Genomic DNA, 22,936 nt, shown 5'->3' on the forward strand with positions numbered 1-22,936 from the left:
ACTTTATCCCTCCAGCAGGAGAATGGTGGACTACAATTGGGTAGCTGTGCTTACAGTCCACTAGGTTAATGTTCTGATGAGCCTGGGGCTGAAACTACTAAACTACTAGTACACAAGACCTAAGATGAACTGATCCATTTTATGTCATTTGCCCAGTTCAATTCCCTGGTTATACAATTTTCCCTCAAGTACTTCCTTATTCTCAGAAGGAAGATGATGAACCGCAGCAGATGGCCAACTTCATGCCTGCTGTCCATCAAGTTACCATTTCAGATGTGTCTGGGATCACAAAAAACTTCTGTTACTTGGGGAAATATGAAAATCTACTTTACAGGGAGAAAAGAACTGCTTCTATCTACCTAATATAATGCATAAAGATGATGATGATGATGATGACGATAACAACAGTTGTACTAATTTCTGCAGCAGTTGCACCAGCATTATAATAATAATAATAATATGATGTCTAGAGCTTGACAGTCTTAACCCTGTGGAGGGAGGTGATGCCATGAACAAATGGCCTCAATGTTGTCCTGTCTTCTGCCATCAAGTTGCCTTCCCTTCAACTCATCACTTATAAAACCAGAAAAAAATGGTATAAAGAAAACTTTGGGCCACATTATTTTTGAGCCTACAAGGCCTCCTAGCACCTCTTCCTAGGCAACTTATTTTGTGTATTACATCAGTGTTATATGTATTATCTGCATCTTTTTTCAAGGTCTAGGAGAGGATGCCTTCACATAGTAACTAAGATATAACCATGTGGGCCTGGCATGTCAACAACCCTGACACAGAGGGCTGGTACTACAATCCCAGACAGATCATCTTTTCACACTAAACAGTCTAGACCAACATACCCATATCCCACACCAAGCCCTCTTCCTCCCATCATCTCCAGACATCACCTTCTGCTCCACAAACCTCGCTCCGACTACATCATGGAAAGTGGTCAAAACCCTAGGTTCTGATCACCTCCCAATCATCATCACTACCAAAACCAGAATCACCCTAGCTGGCCACAAACACACATACACTAATTATAAGAAAGCCAACTGGGAGGTCTTTGTAACTGAAACAGAACAACATTTCGAAACACTAGACAGTACACCCATCACAAACATCAACACCGCTGTGCACACTTCAATACAATCATACAAAACGCAGACAAAAGACACATCCCTAGAGGCAACAGAAAGAGAGAGAACCCCAACTTCACACCAGAAATTCAAGATCTCATCAGACAACGGGACACACTGCGACACTCCCCAACACCCCATACACAAGACACCATACAACAAATACAAGAACTCAACACTCAGATAAACAGTACAATATCAGAACAGCAAACACTAAACTGGAAAAATTACCTCCAAACACTTGACCACAAAACAAACATCAGCAGAATTTACAAAACACTAAACAGCATCACACTTTCCAACAGCAACACCACACAATCACATGCTGCCATCACAACAACAGACACCATACCCTCAAACAAACAACAAGCAAACACTCTCATCAATCACTTTTCACAAGTCAGCCATCTAACCCCCCATCCGGAAGACCGACGTATCATCAGACGTAAGAGACAGTTCCCCACAGACCTAGACTACGCACCTTTCACTTACAACCAGACAAAGCACATCATTAACAATCTCAAGCACTCATCTGCCTGTGGACGACAACATAAGCAACATTCACCTTAAACACCTAGGACCACAAGGCACACAAGCACTCACCAACATATCAAACTACAGCTACTCACACAACATAATACCCAACATCTGGAAGCATGACAATATCATCACTATCCCTAAACCCAACAAAGACCCCACGTTACCCTCCTCACATCGCCCCATCACACTCCTCTGCACCCCCTCTAAAGTCACTGAACGACTGATACTACAACTAGTCACACCTCACATTCCCCTAGCCCAGTCACAACAGGGCTTTAGGCCACTACACTCCACAAACACCACTTCTTACAGACCTTACACAGAGAGTTTTCGATGGCATAAATTCAGCTAGGCCACCACACAGAACACTCCTAGTCACACTAGACATTAGCAAAGCTTTTGATGCCATCCCCTGCCACAACCTCACGAACAAAATACTCAACACAAACATGCACAATAACACAAAAAGATGGCTGGCAAACTACTTAGCAGGCAGATGTGCACACATAACATTTGCCGGTCAGTCTTCTAACATTAGAAACGTCACAAACGGCATCCCCCAAGGATCTGTTTTGTCCCCTACACTCTTTAATCTATACATGCACAACGTACCCACGCCCCACACACCACAGATACACATAGCTTCCTATGCAGATGATATAATACTTACATGTACACACCAAAATGCAAACACAGCTGCACACATCATTCAACCTTACCTCAACACACTACACGAATGGTTCACCACAAACAGGCTCAAAATAGCCCCAGCCAAATCTACAGTGACTCTTCTCACAAACTGGACAGCAGAACACAGTCACATCCCACACCTCACCATAAACAACACTCCCCTATCACACACACACACACCCAAAATCCTTGGTGTAACATACATCAATGTCATTTAAACAACATAACACAAACATTAAAAATAAAATAACACCAAGACTCAATGCTCTGAGGTCACTTGCCCATACAACATTCGGACACAACAAAGAAATCACCACCACAGTATACAAACAATACATACGTTCAGTGATGAATTATGCAAGCCCTGCCTGGGCTTCTAACCTCACCAAAACACAACTACAACACTCTACAGACCATACCGAACAAGGCCCTAAAAATAATCACAGGCTGCACTGCTACTACACCCACAGACCACCTACATCAAAACCAAAGTCCTCAAAATCAAGGATCACCTAGATATGAGAGGCACCGTTTCTTGCTGCAGCCTCCACAAACCCACAACATCCACTATAGTACATGGCAGCACATCCACCCACACCAAGGAACATCAGAACAACACCCAGCACACAATACCATACACAAGGAAAGGAATTCAAGAAAGGAAAGAGACAAAATCCACTCAACTACCGACCAGTATCACTGACCAGTGTTGTAAGCAAGGTATTAGAAAAGCTTGGGTAAATCATCTAGAAGAAAACAGTATGATAACAGAAAGACAGTTTGGTTTCAGAAAAGGAAAATCATGTGTTACTAATCTGTTGAGCTACTATGACAGAGTAACAAACACAATACAGGAAAGGGAAGGATGGGTGGACAGTATCTATTTAGATTTCAAGAAAGCTTTTAACACAGTACCACACCAAAGACTTTTATGGAAACTGTACCATCAAGGAGGAATTCGAGGCAAACTGTTTTGTTGGATGCAAGACTTTCTCATAAAAAGAGAAATGAGAACAGTACTAAGAGGAAACTACTCATCATGGAAAGAAGTGACTAGTAGAGTACCTCAGGGTTCAATGCTGGCACCAATCATGTTTTTAGTGTATATAAATGATATAAACAGTAACACTGGAAATGAGAGCTATCTGAATATGTTTGCAGATGATGCAAAAATACAAAGGAGAATTACTAACACAGACTCTTGTAAAGATCTACTAGAAGAATTAAATAAACTTCATGAATGGAGTAGTACATGGCAAATGGAATTCAATGTGGACAAGTGTCATGTAATCAAGTTTGGTAAAAGTGGAAAAAGACCTGATTGGGATTATAAGTTAGGAAATAAAACCCTATACACATCAGAAAGAGAGAAAGACCTAGGTGTGATTATCAATAACAGACTATCTCCGGCTGACCACATCAGCGAGAAGGTACGGAACATGTATACACTGCTTGCAAATATGAGAATAGCATTCACATACATAAATGAAGACATGCTAAGAAGGATAATAACATCATTCATTAGACCAACCCTGGAATATGCATCAGTAGTCTGGAGTCCTCATCTCAAAAAGCATATAGACAAGATTGAAAAAGTTCAAAGGGCCGCTACAAGATGGATACCAAGCTTAAGGGACCTAAGCTACGAAGAAAGACTAAATAAACTGAATCTACCAACACTACAGGAGAGAAGGAAAAGAGGTGACATGATAATGCTATATAAGTGCATATCAGGGAAGGAGAAAATAGACATAAATGATTACTTAACATATGGAGAAGCATCAGCATGAGGACACTGCAAAAAACTGCATAAGAAGAGAGGTGATAAAGACGTAAGGAAATTCAGTTTCCCAAACAGAGCAATTGATCAATGGAATGCACTACCGAATGAAATAGTGTTTGCGAAAACAATTCACAGATTTAAGGATATGTACGATAAATATAGTTTAAGACACAGGACAGTACGAGCTTGACTCATTCCTGTAAAGATACAATTAGGTAAGAATAAATACTGTCATCTCTCCCCCCTCGCCCACCTCAGACCGGCTTCCATAAACATATCCACACTCAGATCACTCACCGCTCCATTCAGTCACTTAAAGACAACACACAGCTGCATGCACGGCCTCCTGACATCCACCCTTCTGAATCCTATCTTCCTCGTGAGGACAGGGTCCACCTGGCCAGGCTGAGATGTGGGCACCATCCAGGGCAGCCCTCTTAAGCTACCAGAAGAGGCTGGATGACTTCGTCGCTGATGCCTGTCCAGGATGCAACACAGCACCCCATACTATTAAGGACATTATGGAAGACTGCATTGCACACAATCACCTAAGTCAACAACAACACAACATACACTCTTTGAGAGCTCTGTGGGAAAGCCCGGTCTCGGCCATGGCCTTCCTAAGGGACTCGAGGCTTTTCGGCCAGACTGCCTAGGGAACAACTACTACTACTACTGTTCAGTAAACATTCCTCAACTATCTCCCTATCCCCCCAAAAGGAGAAATATGAATGACATGAAGAGAGCACCTTCAGCCGGTGGAAAAAGAAAATACTACGTTAACATCCATCTGACAGCAAACTCTCACCCTTTTCTGCCCAACTCTCTAAATCAGGTGTTAACTGATAATTCCAGTCCTTCATGAATCCATCCCATTTAAAGCTGGCATGCAGCATCCACCTGGCAACAATCTCTCACCCTTTTTCTGCTACCACATTAATGCAAGTTAATTGTTACTGTCAGTTCTTTATGTATCCTTCCCTTTTCCAGCAGGCATGCAGCACCCATTTGGCAGAAAACTCTCACTTCTTTTCTGTCCAACTTTCTAAGGCAAGAGTTAACTGATACTTCCACTCTTCCATGTAAACAGTAAGTCAACTCTGGAACTGCCTTCTTCTGTGATTTCCTTATCCCCATGACCAGTGTTTTAAACACAAAGTGCCCAGGCATCATGAATTGAACAGATCTTGAATTTGGTTCTCTCTTATTTCTTTTTTCTTGGAGGGAACAATCTTGTACGCTTCTAGCCACTGGTTCTTTCTTTCTTGCATTTGAAAAATGATGTAACTCTTCATGATTAGCATTATTCTTGAGGTATAACTGAATACTGGTATGGAGAGATGGCAATTTTCGGTCAAGCTAGAACATACAGGTAAACAGCATTATTGAAAGATTTAATCCTATCACAATGAGGACTCCTAATATGAATATAACAGTCTGGTGGTAGGAAATATGAACTAAATGACTATCAGAAGATACACTAAGTAAAATATAACAAATAATACAGTAATAATAAAAATAATAATAATAACAATAATAAAAGACATCATCCCATGCCTGTCCCAACCTCGTGGGGTGAGGTAAGGTCGACAGCAAGGAAGAAAATGGCAGTGGAAGTACTACCCAGTGGCATGTCCAAGTGAAATGGGCCACACAGTCACACAACATTCAAGCTGCTGGAATCCTGGTGCCATTACACAGGCAAAATTATCCACACATAAGCATTTCATAATAACTATCAGATAACTAATCCATTACGGTAGACTCCTGATCACCCGTCTCAGCACTACCCAGCATTCGACGTTATTCGGCACAGCTGTCTGAATTAAAATGATATCCGGCAAAATGCATAAAATCTTTGACACTACCTGGCATGAAGGACCCTTTCTTCTGACTAAGAGTACATTATTATCCTGCATGAAACAGTTGTCATCATCAAACATCCAGCCGCAATCATTAAAAAAAATAATAAAATAAAGAACTAAAATACATGAAAAGAATGGGGTTATACTGTACATGTACTGTAATATGAAAGGGGTGAAGTGTTGAGGGAGGGATGGAGGGAGGAAGGGAGGACTGACGGTTGGTGGGCCTAGCAGCTCACTAAGGTGTTTGGGGGTGGGCAGGGAGGGGAGGAGCAGTGGTTGGTAGCAGAAGAGTTTTGACTGGTTAAGGCAGGGGAGGGAGAATTCTAATGCAGAGTTTTCACTGGCTGGCTACAGGAAGGTGGATGCTCTCTTTCTTTTCATTGTATTTCTCCACTGCGATGGTGCCAATATTCAAACAAACCTACATTGCACTGTACATCTTTTCCAAAACATTATTATTATTAAATGGCAATGCTGTAATGGGTGTCCCTGTAAAACCTGGCTAGCTTTCTAGTGCTGCTGTTGCTTTCTGACACGTCACACTGCTTCCCCCCCCCCCGCCCTCTCTCACTTACAATGTTTAAGTGCACATTACCGCACTGTACAGGTAACTTTTGGATTATGCTAAGGCACTGATGAAAGTGCATTGGAAAGAAAAGTCAATTAAAATGTGCAACTAGAGAAGAGTTGATTAAATGTGTCTATTTACGAGAAAGGAATGAGTCTCCCTAGTTACTAGTTAAAAGATCCTCTAGTCTGACTCCATTTTGTCAAAAGAAAATCAATGCATTATGGCCATTCAAACCACCAAGGCCGTAGTACTAGAGATCTCATTTCATCACTGCCCCCCCTAAACACAACCCCCCCAAAAATGCCTCCACCCAGATAAAATGTGGAACCATTTCTTTGCCCCATTTTTTAATTTTTTCTATAAATATTTAATCCCGTGACTACAGCCATTCAAAACCTACAACACTACATGAACGCCTGAACAACATCCCTCTTCCTCCTCCGCTACCCAACAATACACTTCAGACATTTTCCCCCTACCTAAACAACCTCCATCCAAATGTGACTGTGTTGTGAAATATTAATTCACAGAAAAGGTCGCTGGCCCCGTTGTCAACCATCTAATTGCACACAGCCATTACCTTGCAACTCCACAGAGTACATAAACATCCCTACCCCTCCTCCAACCAACAGAACTCGCATAAATTTTTTCCCTTACCTAAATTACCTGATCCAAAAGAGACTATGTTGTGGAAAGCAAATTATATTTTCACAGCAATGGTCACAGGTACCGACTATCCACCAATGACTGGTCGTCAACCATTATGGTATGTATTTTTTTAACCTTTATAATCATGATTCATACTGCAGAGCAGCTAAAATAAGAATCTGTGCATACTACATGAGAACGAGTATGAGACCATGGACAAAACATTTTTGGATACAATAACTGTTCGGGTTGTTGATTTATCGCAATAATTTCTGGGGCATCAAGTTTGTAATGTTGTAAACAGCTTTATGACATTATTCACCTTAATTTATTTTACAATGACAAAAAACAACATAAATATGTACAGTTCTGTGTATTACCTTACAGGACTCTTGACACAGTGATCTTCCATTTCAATAATGGTTTACATCTTGTATGGTAACCACTCTTTCTAAACAGTATAGGTATATAACTTCTCCTTGCATTGATAAGCATCTGATAAGGCATCCTAAATACATGTTAATACTGTGAAATGTGATACTGCCACAAGCTGGCCCTGGCAGAGCTCATAATCTGCAGTGGGATGTTTTGTGAATCAGGTTCCTGTACAACAACCTTGTGGTCTTATGACTCAATTATTACACGGTCTTCAGTGTTGAGGAAATTTGTATGCACTAAATCCAGGGCCCATGTGTGCTACATTAATTATTATATATGCCAAATACAGTATTAGCGGTTGTAACAACTGTCTCTCTGTATTGAAAGACAGTAATAACATAAAGGCATTATTCTTAAAGGGCAACACTCCCTGTGTTGGGGGACTAAACAGAGGTGGGTGAGATCACGCATATCAACTCTCCTGCAATATCACTCATTCCTTACAATTTTGGAAACAGTGAACCCCCTCCTGCAAAGATACTGTACTTGTTTTAGCAACTGTGTACAGTATAGTCATTGCCCAGCTACTACAGTCATTCAAAACCTACATTACACAGAGTGCTTCAAAAGCATATTCTCATCCTCCACCAAACTAAATTTCACAAAGATGCATATTTTCCCCCCCTCCCAAACAACCTCTATTCAAAAGGAACTGTGCTGAGAAAAGCATGTGGTGTTTCACAGCCCTGGTCACTGGCCCCGACAATCGCCAATGACTGACTGTCTTTTAACTTTTTTCTTTTCTTTTTACCTTTATTTCTACTATTTCAGACTGTACCGTACACAGCCACTACACATACAAGGCCACTACATCCATCCATGACTTCCAAGTGAACAATATCCATCGAAAGTCATCGCCAGACATCCACCCCTCATAAGCAACCCGACCTAAAAGACCCCCTTCCAAAAGGAACTGGGTTGTGAAAAGCACATAGTACAGTATTTCACAGTACACGTCACTGGCACTGAACATCCGCCAAGGAGTGCAGTCATCAACTTTTTTTTTTTTCCCAAAAAGACTAAACCTAGCCATACAAGTCCATTACAGCCATCTTAAAATTTCCATCCAAACAGGAGCTTTCACAAGCTATCACCAGACATCAACTCTTTAGAAACAACCCTCCTCAGAAAAACACGAAAGTATACCTAGCAAGACTGCAATCTGGTCATCATCCTTTCTTGTTTCACCATAAGGTAATCACCTCAGAAATTACCCTACCTAGAGAGACATGAGTACACTTACGCTTTTTTTTTTTTTTTTTTTTTTTTTTTTACTTGGTGTAAAATTGCCTTTTGCCCTCTCATGAATACTGAGTTGTAACATAACAGTACATAAGCACTAAAATATGAATGTTTGTCACAAAGAAAAGCTATGGAAAAAATGTAGGTCTTATTAACTTTTTTCTCAATGAGCAATGTAAAAAAAAGGTGCAAAAACATGAAAGTCTGTGCCAAGTTAGAGTTTAATGAGTAGCTATAACCAAACTCTGCATCTTCTTTCTCTGTTCGGTGCTACGCAAAATACAACTAATAAACCATCCACTGTGTCCAAAGTGCAATGCATCCTCCCAAACCACAACAAGCTCAACACATGTACCACACTATCACAACAGACAATACTTCAACATAGTTACATCTCTAGGGTTACCATGATTTCTGTAGCCAGTCCACTGGGTTTATGTCCACATGAACCTGGAGTTGCAATGACCACCATCAACCAATTTACATCTATTTTATTTAGGGTCTGGGAGAGGGGGATGCTATTGGTGCCAAATCACCAGAGCCTGAGCCCCGATGAGGCATGCAAATCAAGCCAAGATTAACTATGTGGCAAATATTCATCAAAGTGCACAGCCTACTGTAATCTTAATTTAATATGTCTATCATCCTCACCCTTCCCTAACGTGGGAAAGGAGGTCTGGATGATGATAATGATGACTATCATCCACTGACACACAAGAAATAAAACATACAAGAATTAATTTTTCTGTTTCAAGGGGTATGTGGGAGTGAATGACTCAGTACAGTTGATGGGAGGGTCACAGGCCTGTGACAGGCACCTCTCCCAGGCCCTGATTCTAACTATATGACCAAACCATTATTCCAGTATCATTTCCTGCTAGAACCACTTGAGGTAGGAGCCATGAACAAAGAACAGGCAAGCATTAATGTGGGAGAACAATCAATACCATGTCCAGTGAACTGGATTAAACATCATTACCATTATCATCTTAATTCTTTTTCAATCATCATCATAAATTTCTTTTCAAGCAACACCTTATCCATTATTTTTACACATGGATGAAATGTCTAAGGCCCATAAAGCAATGAAAAAGGAAACCCAACAGAGGGAGAAACTTGCCAACTGCAAGTTCACCGAAACGACTCGGACACTCATTCACTCACCATTCGAAACCCAGAATATTAAAAAAAAAAACACCCACACCCACACCCACACAAACTGTTTTGTTGGATGCAAGATTTTCTCATAAAAAGAGAAATGAGAACAGTACAAAGAGGAAACTGCTCATCATGGAAAGAAGTGACTAGTGGAGTACCACAGGGTTCAGTGCTGGCACCAATCATGTTTTTAGTGTATATAAATGATATAAACAGTAACACTGGAAATGAGAGCTATCTGAATATGTTTGCAGATGATGCAAAAATACAAAGGAGAATTACTAACACAGACTCTTGTAAAGAGCTACAAGAAGAATTAAATAAACTTCATGAATGGAGTAATACATGGCAAATGGAATTCAATGTGGACAAGTGTCATGTAATCAAGTTTGGTAAAAGTGGAAAAAGACCTGATTGGGATTTTAAGTTAGGAAATAAAACCCTATACACATCAGAAAGAGAGAAGGACCTAGGTGTGATTATCAATAACAGACTATCTCCGGCTGACCACATCAGCGAGAAGGTACGGAACATGTATACTATCTATCTATCTATTGCCAGACGCCTCAATCCCGTTTGGGGTGGCCACAAACAAATCGCCTCCAAGTCGCCCTGCTTGCAAATATAAGAATAGCATTCACATACATAAATGAAGACATGCTAAGAAGGATAATAACATCATTCATTAGACCAACCCTGGAATATGCATCAGTAGTCTGGAGTCCTCATCTAAAAAAACACATAGACAAGATAGAAAAAGTTCAAAGGGCTGCTACAAGATGGATACCAAGCTTAAGGGACCTAAGCTACGATGAATGACTAAATAAACTGAATCTACCAACACTACAGGAGAGAAGGAAAAGAGGTGACATGATAATGCTATATAAGTGCATATCAGGGAAAGAGAAAATAGACATAAATGATTACTTAACATAGAAGCATCAGCAAGAGGACACTGCAAAAAACTGCATAAGGAGAGGGGATAAAGACGTAAGGAAATTCAGTTTCCCAAACAGAGCAATTGATCAATGGAATGCACTACCGAATGACATAGTGTGTGCCAAAACAATTCACAAATTTAAGGATATGTACAATAAATATGGTTTAAGACACGGGACAGTACGAGCTTGACTCATTCCTGTAAAGAAACAATTAGGTAAGAACAAACACCCACACCCACACACATATGCACACACCCACACCCACAATCATGGGGACATCACACATCCTTGCTCACTCCAACACTGATATTATATATCTGTCATTTAGATACTTCACATTCTCTCTCTCTCTCTCTCTCTCTCATACCTTGCATACCACTTTTCCAAATCATTTATTCCAAATTCACTAACTAACTCTTCTAGTATCCTTAATTGGTATTCAGCTATCACTGTTTAGTCTCTCTCTCTCTCTCTCTCTCTCTCTCTCTCTCTCTCTCTCTATTTTACAGTACCTTGCATACCACAAGTTCTCAAAATTATTTTCCTCCTAATTTATTGACTGACTCCTCCAGTACCCTTAACTGGTGTTCAACTGTTACAGTTTTGTTTCTCAACTTATCCAATTTCATCTTTTTATTCTGAGTGCTTTTCTAACCCTACAGGATCACAGAACACAACAATCTAACCTGACAAACACCACCATCATTATAAATACCTAAAACGATCCACAAACAGAGAAAAAAGCAACAATGTAGGAGAAAAATCAACAGCACAGCCTGGGACTAGCCTTTAGAATCCTGGTTTCACCATATAATAATCACCGTTGGGAGCAGGGCAGTGAAATGGCGGGGGACAGGGCGACTTGGAGGCGATTTGTTTGTGGCCATCCTAAACGGGATTGAGGCGTCTGGCAATAGATAGATAGATAGACAGACCAACTAAAGTGGCCCATAAACAAAGAGAAAGCATCAAAATGGGAGAAATATCAATACCATAAATAGTAAACAGCACTCAGAAACTTACCTGAATATCAAAAACATAATTATATTGATTCTCAATACGTATAAACAATTGGCTCTGATTGAGAATTTATAATTTTATAGAACATGAACTGCCCAACATTATATTGCGTGCTCATGACACTCAGCTCAACAAATAATATTGCAGATTTCTGAAATACCATGGGTTAATAGACGATAAGAAGGGATGACTGGCAAATTAGTTCTTGCACATGCTTGAGAAAATACGGAAAATGACTACGTGATTTGAAACACACAGTATATCAAATTAGTTCAGACCACTGGGGCACCTTAGGATCTTTCGACACATCTATCAAACTTTAACCCCTACACCGCGGGGATGTTTTTGCGCTCCTCGCGCGTCCCGTGAGGATATTCACGCTCCAACTGACTTTTTAAAAATATTTGCCAAAAATCAGTTATTAGTCCTAGAATATTAAAATCATATAGGCATATGGCACATACCTTCAGCTTTCCCCTGGGATTGTTGAGCCTTCGTCGTCTACCGTAGGACTTGAGGAGACTTCTGAAGTTGGGTAACGAAGTCTCCACTTTACACCTCCCGATACCCCGTAATATGGTTCCCATTGCCTGATATTATAACAATAAACACTATTCTATGAATTTCAAGTAGTTTGGAATCCATATTAAAAAAAAAAAAAAAAAAAAAAAAACACTGTGAAAGCAATGTAAATTACGAGCGCATACAAGCTTTCCTCCCGTGCTGGTTCTCTGATGGTATTCTGAGGCGGAGCTGTCATTTAATATTTATAAACACACACTTTATATTCCTAGTGCTTTATTACACTTATTTATATATACAATATTTATCTATAAGTTTCTTTCAGTACTAGCAGTTTATTTTCATTCCAGGCATCCACTTTCTCGTTCTGTATACTAGTGTAGAGAACGAAGCTGTCACTTTCACTTTCATTTCTCCCAGTATTCATACATGCTAGAGCGAAACTTTAACTTTCACTTTCATTACTCCTAGTACATATACTCGTGTTCTTATATTACTACTAATTTACATTTCTATTTACATTCTCTATTTTTTTTACATTATTTCTATTTCTATTTTATTTACACTGTTATGCACTGTCACTTGCAGTATATAACTTATAAAACTATTTTCCACTGTTCAGTTATATTTACATTCACTGCTTTCACTTGCTGTTTACACATTATTTACACATTATTTACATTTCCACTTGCACTGTTTTAGAGTCACCAGAAAGATTGTAGTCACTGTCCATCATTATCATTGATAAATTAGCCAGTTCACGTTCCACAGCAGAGTCACTTAGCCCTTTACCCCTTTCCACACGAGGTTTAGTAGGGGTAGAGGTCACAGGGCCCTTTGCATGGGGCTAAAAAGCAATTGGACAGGCGCGAATCCGACGTGGTTTCACCTCAAAAGAAGACAGTAAACCGAATGCTGTGGCCTAGGGACAGTGAAGGGTTGCCAATGTCAGCATGGTGACAGCTGCTAATATATATGCTATGAAATGATTGGCAGGAAATCTAGACAATACGTAATAAATTAGGTAGTTCCAGGTGAATGTTAATATCACTTAGGCTTCTCCCTTCCTTTCTAATACATATTTTTATTATGAGAACAGGTCATACGGCACATTTCAAGAGGAAATAAATGGAAAATTAGCGAACGGGTGCACGTGAGGTGTTGCCAGGTGATAATTAGCCCATTTCAGATGTATGGCAGTATCAATTACCTTTTCTCTTTCTTTTATATATTATTTTGTATAAGAACAGGGCAAAGGGCACATTTCAATGGATAAAATGAGTAGAAAAATCTGTCCAGCATTTGTGTAGCGCAACGCAGCTGGTCAGGTGGGAGGAGAGGGTAATGGAGGGGAGGTAAGGAGGGGGGTAGTCAAGGACAAGAGAAAAATGGCTACATTGTCAACAGTGGATGGGAGTACAGGTGACATTAGCAGAACTGAGTATAGCTGGACAATGGTAGTACTGATAGATGATACAAGCCACCACTTCAAAGCCCGGGTGAATTCAAAATAATACAGAATCACAAAAGTGATGCCCCGCAGTATGATCCCTTGCTCCCGAGCGTCACGAAAGTGACGCCCTGCGGTTAAGGGGTTAAATAGCTGAAGACGATATTACAAGACAGCATTTTCCCAAACTATTAGAAATCAATAAGTACAGATAATTATGTACAAATAATGTGCATATTACATTTCAATGGGGGGGGGAAAAAAAAAAAAAAAAAAAAATCTATCTTCACAAGTCAATATGACAAAAAAGTAAAAACATGAACATAACTTTAGTTAGCTTGTTTTCCTCTGAATTAACCAAACAACTTTTATATACTAAGATGTGGGTGTATAAAATTCGGTAAGCCTTAGTGATGAGGCAGGGATGAGCTTCCTTGGTTACAAGTCAAATAAACTTTCCAGTATGACTACACTTGGCCATCATCTCAGCTAGGAGGTTATGAATCTCTGTCAGGTGAAAACAACCTGACAATAGTATAAATCTGCAGAAACAGAAAGGCACAAAAAAAAATTTACTCAGATTGCTACATAAGCATACAGTCAGTCACAGGAATACAAATACCTGTACAGTAATCCCTCTATTATATGAAGTAATAGAGCCAAAGGCATGCCCGTGTAATGGCTCCGTCTGGATAAAGGAATTCTCCACTGGTCCCCCTTTGTACATAACCTAAATTTGAACGCCAGTGTAAAAGCAACTACAGTACCTTGTACAACAATTGTTCCTGTTATTTAACAACATCTGGTGATGCAGATCTATAATCCACAACCAAACAACTACCATGGTCAAGCAGACCCATCAACCACAGACATGCAATCACCACTGCCGGGCGATACCCTGCAGTGACTTGAAAACATGAAAAAACTGGCTTCACAAGAAATATGCAGTGGGCACACCAAACATAATGGTAAAATGGAATCAAATCAATGTAAAATAGAATAAAATCATGGTACAGTACAATAAGCTAGAATAAAATCGTCAAGACTCACAATTCGACCATCCCACATCAACCTTAAGCAGGTTGTCCTGCTTCACCTCTCCAGAGTCAACACTATCGTCTTCCTTTTCCTCAGCGGAGAGGCCATCACCACACACCCCGGGAAGAGGCATGCAAGGAATAGCAAGGCCTGATGCAGGTAGGAAAAAACAACAAAAGCTACCACTTGCCGCCATAACAACTGTCTGAGGGGAGCTGTTCACTACACTATCACTGAGCAGGAACTGAGACCAAGAGAGGTGGTCTCTAGCAGCCACTGGGAAAACTAATCAGTCAGACATGGCGACGCCACCGGGCTATTCCCGTCCAGCATGGGAGCTGTTCACTACACTGTTGCTGAGCAGGAACTGAGACCAAGCGAGGCGGTCTCTATCAGCCACAGGGTAAACTAATTAGTCAGGCATGGCGACACCACCGAACTATTCCCGTCCGGCATGGCAGAAATTTTTTGTGCAACCATAATTTCTGCCAAGATGCAAGCATTTTTGTCCGGATGTTATGAAAAAATGTACGAACGATGGTTTTGAACAGCCAGATGGCAGCGTCTGGGTAATGGATTGTCCGGTTAATGGCCGTCTGGATAATCGAGAGATTACTGTACGGTATTTTCACAAAAAATCGTAAACCATAATTACAACAAATGTTTGTATAAATGCAGGGAAACAACTCAAGACGCTCAATAATATCTGACATAAGTGAAGGAAAACAACTCAAGACGCTCATTAATCTCTGACATAAATGAAGGGAAACAACTCAAGACACTCATTAATCCTTGACATAAATGAAGGGAAACAACTCAAGACACTCATTAATCTCTGACATAAATGAAGGGAAGCAACTCAAGACGCTCATTAATCTTTGACATAAATGAAGGGAAACAACTCAAGACGCTCATTAATCTCTGACATAAATGAAGGGAAGCAACTCAAGACGCTCATTAATCTTTGACATAAATGAAGGGAAACAACTCAAGACGCTCAATAATCTTTGATATAAATGAAGGGAAACAACTCAAGACACTCATTAATCTCTGACATAAATGAAGGGAAGCAACTCAAGATGCTCATTAATCTCTGACATAAATGAAGGGAAACAACTCTTGCTGCTCATTAATCTTTAACATAAATGAAGGGAAACAACTCAAGATGCTCATTAATCTCTGACATAAATGAAGGGAAACAAGATGCTCATTAATTTTTGACAAATGAAGGGAAACAACTCAAGATGCTCATTAATCTTTGATATAAATGAAGGGAAACAACTCATGATGCTCATTAATCTTTGATATAAATGAAGGGAAATGGCTCAGATGCTCATTAATCCCTTATATAAATGAAACAACTCAAGATGCGCATAGGAGGAAAATATGGAAGTTGAAAACCCAAGCAGTTAAGGGATGCTTTCTACAGTGAGATAAGTAGAGTGTTGGCTGAATAGGGAGCTGTTGACGGAAGTGTTAACGAATATTATATACAGTGTGCTTGAGAACAATCTCCTGAGAGTTACTGATTCAGTGTGTGGATGGACATGGGGGACCCCCCTATGTCATAAGGTAACATGGTGGTGGGATGAGGGTCTAGAAGCTGCAGTTAAGGAGAAAAGAAGGCGATGGTAACAAAGAGGAATACTTGGCTGCCATGCACAGGGCAGAAAAGAAGTATATAGGGCAAAATATGAGTCTCAGAGACTTTTAATGGATAACCTAAATAGCACTGAAAGGAAGAATGTGATATATAAGGTGACAAATCAGATGAAGAGGGAAAACAGGGATACCACTGGTGAGCAGTGTGTGGAGAATGATGAAGGAAAGGTTGTGGTGATCACTGAGGACATGAAAGATGCCTGGAGAGGGCATTATAACCGGTTCCTGAATGAGGAGTCTGACTGCAACAGGGAAGGTTTGGAGTCAGCAGATTCAGTGTTTGGCCCTTGGCCTGTGACTGACGTTGCTACGGTGAGCAGGGCAATAGGCAGAATGCAGTTGGGGGAAGGTGGCAGGAATGTTTGGGCTGACTGCTGAAATGCTGAAGGCCTCAGGAGATAAAGCAATGAGGTTAGTTACTAATTTGATATAGCAAACAGGGTACAATTATATGTGACTGTGTTGTCCCATTTGCCTGGCTGAAGAGTATGATTGTAGATGTGTACAAGAGGAAGGGTGATGCCCTGGAGAGAGGAAATTATAGAGGCATAAAACTTCTGGACCAGATAATGAAGGTAATGGAGAGTTCTGGAAAGTATGATAAGAAAAAGAATTAACAAAATTCAAGAAGGAATGATCGCAAATTTGGGGCAAGTTTGAGTAAAATGGGTACAGCATCATTCAGCTTAACATCATTACACCTCTGCATTCAACATAATGATGGCATTCTCAGGTAATTTTGGAGTAAAAAAGAACAATATTATTTCCATGTCTATTTGCTTCTTTATCTATCTGTTGCCGGACTTGTTATTTCTGGAAGAGGAAGTCACAAACTAATCTCTTCCATGTCATCCTATCCTCCATCATCTGGTTGCCCTCTCTCCTGTTCACACGCACCCCTTTCTCATATACCCCTCTACCCCCATCCCTCCATCTCCTTAATCTCCCTCTCCACCTCATCTCTCTCTCTCTTTCTCCATCCATTTCATCCTCAATCTCCCTCTCTCCATCATCTGATCCTCAATCTCCCCCTCTCCATCCCTCCATCTCATCCTCAGTCTCCCTCTCTCCATCCCCTCCCTCTATCTCAACTTCAATCTCTCCCTCTCTACTCCATCCCTCCAGCTCATCCTTAACCTCTCCCTCTCCACCCCATCCCTCCAGCTCATCCTCAGCCTACCTCTCTCCACAACATCCCTTCATCTCTTCTTCAATCTCCCCATATCCATCCCATCCCTCCAGTTCATTCTCAGTCTCCCCATCCACCTCTGCCTCTCCATCCCACTCAAATACACTCTGCTCTTCAGTCTCATTCTCCATCCTTTCGACATGACTAACAGGGTTTTCTTCAGTTTAACGCTAGCAGGCTATAAGCAGTAAGAAATTTTGATATCCCTTCTACTTGAACCTGGCTTACAATTGCCATCTCCTCAACTTTAATGCAGATGTGTAACAAAAAAATAACAACAGAATATAATGCTAGTCAGGAAACAGTGCCAAGGAAAGAACAGTCATGGTATATTTTTTTCTGCCACTGCAAAATGATGATAACCAGGCCCACCTTAAGGTGATGAAAAGAATAAAAATAGCTCGTGGCCAGAATACCTATGGTGCACTTACTCTTACCGTACCTGACAAGACTCTTAAACCCTTTCAGTGCTGTTTTTGGCCAGGTGTAGTCAGGGTGGAGGATAAGTTTGACCAGTAATCTTGGAGACTTATTCCTACAGTGTTATTGTGCTTTATGAAATTTCCCAGAACCATATCATAGCTTACCATGTGAACTTGGGGAATGGTCCAGCTCAATCAAAGAAAACAAATTAGCCATAATATTTCAGGTATTCCATCTTCTGGCAGATTTTTTGAGCTCAAAGTTGATCATAAAATCTACAGGTAGAGTACCGTACATTAGACCCTTGATTTCATGGACCTAAACAGACTGGATGTCGGATTCAGCAGACACTACGAGGGCCACTGGACTTCCATTGATTATAACAAACAATGTCTGTTAAATGGAGTGCAATGGGTCGCAATTAGTTTCCAACTCTTTTTACACCATACTGTCCTGAAATTGCTCCCTTCATCATGATTGCTGGGTTGTAATAATACAATAATAATAATAATAATACTGTAGTAGTCCTGAATGAGTGCTATGACAAAGAAGTGAAATAAGCTGGAAAAGTGTGAAATTATGCATGGTGTAATATGGGTATAGTTTTCATTTTTTATACTAAAATGTCGTATTGTACTCACTTTCAAACATATGCTTGAAATCCCACCTCAAGAAGGGACCATTGGATATAATGGATCCCTCCAATACTGTAATTCCATTACTGTATATCGAGAGCCTGCTGTACAGTAAATTATCTAGCTTAACTTGGCCTTAGACTGCCATATCTCCATCTTGAATGCCGAGTTCTAACAATGGATTAACACTAGAATAGGTTACTAGTCATGAACAGGTGTCCTGGCAAGGATACAGAGCCACAGTAGTCTTCCTCTGCCACTGAGTTAAGCGTCATAAGCCGCGGAAGAACGAAACCCTCACCCAAGTTAAGCTTAGAACTAATACAGTCTGGAATTTATCAAACAAGATTAAAAAGGTGAAGGTTTCAGGTCTTCCTATATTTCTTTTAAATATACGTAATTTTAGCATATAGCGTAAAAGGTACACTAACTCTGGTCGTGGTGGTGGTGGCCAAGACCAGAAATACTGATAATGGATTGGTAGTTCTCTAGTCATGCTCTAATTAAAAATTAGTAATAAACATGGAACAGCAATCATTGGCAAAGTTTGTGTAAAAAAAGCACAAAATTTGATGTACAGGTATCAACATAACTCAAATATTAGAACTTCACCATATGCAGTCTCACAGGTATGGTACTGTACAGCATCTATTGCGGTGGTGGTGGGCAAGACTAGGCAATTATCGATAAGGGGCACAGCCGAGATGTTTAAATGGGAAGGGGGAGGGGGCGGATTTTTGGCTGCGATTATTCTTGTGATTTGGCTACTTGGAAAGCATTATAAAACTTAAAATGCGGGAGTTAATGAGAATGAGAGGGCAAGAGAGGGAGTATGTCTGATGATAAGCAAGAAGTGGAAGGAGAATATATGAGAGTATGGAACAGTGGGTGCAAGAATTGTATGGGTGAGGATCAAAGTAGGTATACAAGCGTGGGCGATTGTATGTGTGTATGCTCCGACAGAGGACCGAGTGGCAAGAGTGAAAGATGAGTTTTGGCGAGAGTAGAAGCATGTATGGATAAATTTGAGAGGAGCGAGAGAGTGTTTTTGACTGGAGACATGAATGGCAAAGTTGGGAATGGACGAGTGGATGGACTGGTTAGTCAGTGGGGTGTGCCAGCTGAAGTAGATGGGAATGGTAGTGCTTTGGTGGACATCAGTGCTGGTAAGGGATTGGCAATAGCCAACACCTACTTTCGCCATAAGATGATCCACCAGTATACATGGAGAGTAATGAGGAGGATGGATGGTGAGCTTGTTGAACGAAAGGCAATGATAGACTGTGTGTGTGTGGATGAGCAAATGAGAACACAAGTGTTGGATGCAAGAGTGTGGAGAGGGTGGGGGAATGGAGTCTCTGACCATCACTTAGTGATGGCCAAGGTAAAGCTGCAAAGAAAATGGTTGAGGAGACGAAGGGGAAGACAGGAGGAAACAGCTCCTCTGATAAGAGTGGAGAAATTGCAAGAGAGTGAGAAAATGGCAGAGTATAAGAGCATAGCGGAAGAAAGATTGGGAAGGTATGAGCTAGAGCAGATGGAAGGGGTGGAAGATGAATGCAAGATATTCACAGAAGAGATAGGCGCTGCGTGTGAGGTGGTTTGTGGAGTGAGGAGGAGATGCAAGGGTGTGCAAGGGACAGCATGGTAGAATGATGAGGAGAAACGAGCTGTGGAACAAAAGAAGAAGGCATAAAGTGAATGGTTAACGAGCAGAGGTAGGGGAGAAGATGAGAGAGAGAAGAGAGAGGTATATGTAAGCAGGAGAAGGGAGGTGAAGAGACTGGTGAAGGAGAGTAAGTGGATGAAGAGTTTGGGAGGAATCTGAGTGTGAAATGGAGGGAGAGTAAGAAATTGTTTTGGAAGGAGGTAAAAAAAAGTAAGGCAGTGTGAAAGGGGAAATAGTAGGGAAGTGAAAGATATGAATAATAGATTGTTGGTGGAGAAGAGAGAGAAATTGAGGAGATGGAAGGAGCACTTTGAGGATTTGTTGAATGTAGAAAGTGAGAGCAGCGCGAGTATAAGTGGTTGGGGAATGGCTGGGAGAAGAAGAGATGAGAGGAGGGAGGAAGAGATCAGTAGGGCAGAAATAGTGGAAGCAATGAAGAAGATCAAGTTGGGAAAGGCCCCAGGAATTGACGAAGTGTGTGGTGAAATGCTGAGGTATGGGGGTGAGATTGTTGTGGAGTGTATATGGAAGTTGTGTAGAAGAGGAAAGGGTTCCAGAGGACTGGAAATCAGGTATAATTGCTTCTTTTAGACAAAGGAAAAAGGGAGAGAGAAGTATGTGGTAACCATAGGGGTATTTGCCTTCTTAGTGTGACTGGTAAAATATATGGTAGAATACTCATAGATGGAGTTAGGCATATGACAGAGGAGCTAGTTGGAGAAGAACAAGGGGGATTTAGGAAGGGAAAAGGGTGTGTAGATCAGATATTTGTTCTAAGATGTTTAGTGGAGAAGTATCTACAGAAGGGAAAGAAAGTGTATGCTGCCTTCATGGACTTGGAGAAAGCTTATGACAGAATAGATAGGCAAAGTATGTGGAAGGTATTACGAATGTATGGAGTGGAGGGGAAATTGTTGAGTGCTGTGAAGAGTATGTACGAAGGAGCTAGGGCTATGGTGCGAGTGGATGGTGAGTTGAGTGAGTTCTTTGATCTCAATGTAGGACTGAAACAGGGTTGTGTGATGTCTCCATGGCTGTTTAATATATACATGGATGGGGTTGTAAAGGAGGTGCAAGGTAGGGCAGTGGATGTAGGGGTGGCTCTAATGAATGAGGGTGAGATTTGGAAGATTCCAGTGTTGCTGTTTGCTGATGATACAGTATTGTTGAGTGAAGATGAATGGGAGTTGCAAGGTTTGGTGAATGAATTTGGGATAGTGTGTAGGAGGAGGAAGCTGAAAGTTAATGTAAACAAAAGTAACGTTATGGTGTTTGAGAGGAATGAAGTCACAGAATGTACAGTGAGGTTGGAACTTTGAGGGATGAAGTGCATGAATGGGTACAGCAGGGAAGGAAGGTTGTTGGTTCACTGAAAGCAGTAATGAGAAATAGGGAGGTGAGTATGGAAGTTAAGAAGTCACTGCATGATAGTATTGTGATCCCTACCCTGACGTATCGAAGCGAGGCGTGGACCTTGCACGAGAGGAACAAGTCAAGAGTGAGAGCAGTGGAAATGAGTTACTTGAGAGAAGCATGTGGAGTGACATGGAGGGACAGGTTGACGAATGAAGAAGTGAAGGAACGTTGTGGGGTGGATGTGGTTGAGAAAATTTGGAGAAATACACTGAGGTGGTTTGGGCATGTGGAGAGAATGGAGAATGAACGACTGACTAAGAGGGTGTATGTAGGTGAGGTGGAGGGATGGAGTTGAGAGGTATATGAGGGAGGGGGGATTGAGTTGGGGGGAGGGTAGTCAAATCGTGGGTGACAAAGCGACTTGGAGGCGTTTTGTCTGTGGCCACCCTTTGTGGGATTAGGGTGTCGGGCTATAGATAGATAGAAAATGCCCCCCCCCCAAGACACCCAGGGAAGGGTGTTGCAACACCCACCCCAGGAAGACACCACGGAGGGGCACATAAAGAAAGCGCTGGGCCCGAGCGAGATGGGCCTAGGTGGCCCACGGACCTACACCCCTATTCCACACAACACGGCCACCAGTAGGAGAGCAGTCCCGGCCAACAACATCGCAGCCAGGCCAGCCCTCGCCAGGATTGGGGTGGGACTTGTCCACAGACAGTCCCAAGCAGCACCGCAGTGACGGCCACTGTACGCACCGGGTAAAAAATGGGAGAAATGGAGTTCCCCCAAGCTAAGCCCTGTACTGGACTATATAGCCCCGCTAGGGTTACAGGAGCGAGCTACCACTCCCAGCACGGCAGCCCGGGCGAGGCTCGAACTCGCAATCCCCCAATTACGAGTCCAGCGCGCTACCACTGTGCTACCGCGCCCCCCCCCGTACGCACCGGGTAAGGG

Source organism: Coenobita brevimanus, chromosome 93 (genome assembly GCF_032717465.1).
Source record: "Coenobita brevimanus isolate Jiangsu-jjx chromosome 93, ASM3271746v2, whole genome shotgun sequence".
Taxonomy (NCBI): domain Eukaryota; kingdom Metazoa; phylum Arthropoda; class Malacostraca; order Decapoda; family Coenobitidae; genus Coenobita; species Coenobita brevimanus.